We start from the raw sequence: 1,524 nt of genomic DNA, 5'->3' as shown, positions 1-1,524 counted from the left end.
TCCAGCATGTGAAATCCGGTGCAGATCGGACAACGTACGCTCAAGTTCACACAACTTCCTGTTGCCAGTAGGTGGCGCTATGACTATAACTGAATATCGGCACGTAGATGTCTTCAGGCTGGGACTCTCATCCAGCGTGTGAAGTTTGGGGCAGATTTGACCATGTACAGTCCAATTACAAGCCACTTCCTGTTTCGTGGCGAAACGTGGAAAATCGCCGCCTCACCACGCCCACGCCGTGTGACGAACACTCAAGCTTTTGATAACTTTTCATCGTCGAGGTCTTTTATACACGCTGACCAAGTTTGACGTTGATCCGATCAACCGCCTAGGACGAGTTCGTTAAAATACGACCACTGCAAATTTCGCAATCAATTCAAAATGGCTGACTTCCTGTCGGGTTTAGGCGCATGGTACCTACGGACTTTTTTTTAAGTCTGGACATGATACACGTGCCTACCAAGTTTCGTACGTCTAGGACAAACGTACGGCCGTGAGTATTTTTTTGAAATTTTGTAGGGGGCGCTATCGAGCCATTTTGCCACACCCATGCGCGAGACCCATAAAATATATAATTTTTCGCCACTTCTGACGCGTGTGCAAAGTTTGGTGAGTTTTCGAGCACGTTTAGGCCCTCAAAAATGGAATTCTTTCGGAGGAAAAATAATAATAATAATAATAATTCCTTCAGTTTCAATAGGGCTTCGCACGAAGTCGTGCTCGGGCCCTAATAATAATAATAATAATAATTCCTTCAATTTCAATAGGGCTTCGCACGAAGTCGTGCTCGGGCCCTAATTAAAACTGCAAGCAGTGATGAGCGGGCCCTCGCCTCCGTGTGCAAGTCGGGGTGTGTTGCAGCCGTGGGACATGTAGATGTCCTCAGGCCTGGACTCTTGTCCCTCATGTGAAATCCGGTGCAGATCGGACAACGTACGCTCAAGTTCACACAACTTCCTGTCGCCAGTAGGCGGCGCTATGGCTATAACCGAATATCGGTACGTAGACGCGTTCAGGCCGGGACTGTCATCCGACATGTGAAGTTTGGGCCAGATTTGACCACGTAGAGTCGCGTTACAACCCACTTCCTGTTTGGTGTCGCCAGTAGGTGGCGCAATGCCTATGACTCCCAATCGGCCTGTAGATGTCCTCAGGCCTGGACTCTGGACCAGCATGTGAAATCCGGTGCAGATCGGACGATGTAAACTCAAGTTAACGCAGCTTCCTGTTTCACGGCGAAGCATCGAAATTCGCCGCGCCGCCATGGCAACGCCGTGCGACGAACGCTCCCGATCTTCATCACGAAGCGTCATCAAGGTCCTACGGCTTTTCTGACCACATTTGAGGTGGATCTGGTCAACCCCCTAGTAGTAGCACACCCCAGTATAAAACATGTCATTTCCTCTCGCCAGTAGGTGGCGCTATGACTATAACCGAATATCGGCACGTAGACGTGTTCAGGCCGGGACTCTCATCCAGCGTGTGAAGTTTGGTCCAGATGTGACCATGTACTGGCCAGTTACA

The sequence above is a fragment of the Centroberyx affinis genome, unplaced genomic scaffold, assembly GCF_046629955.1.
Source record: "Centroberyx affinis isolate AG114_WGS23_722 - 3 ecotype Tasmania unplaced genomic scaffold, CSIRO-AGI_Caff_v1 ptg003207l_1, whole genome shotgun sequence".
In the NCBI taxonomy this organism is placed as follows: domain Eukaryota; kingdom Metazoa; phylum Chordata; class Actinopteri; order Beryciformes; family Berycidae; genus Centroberyx; species Centroberyx affinis.
Note: the sequence above shows the minus strand (reverse complement) of the source record.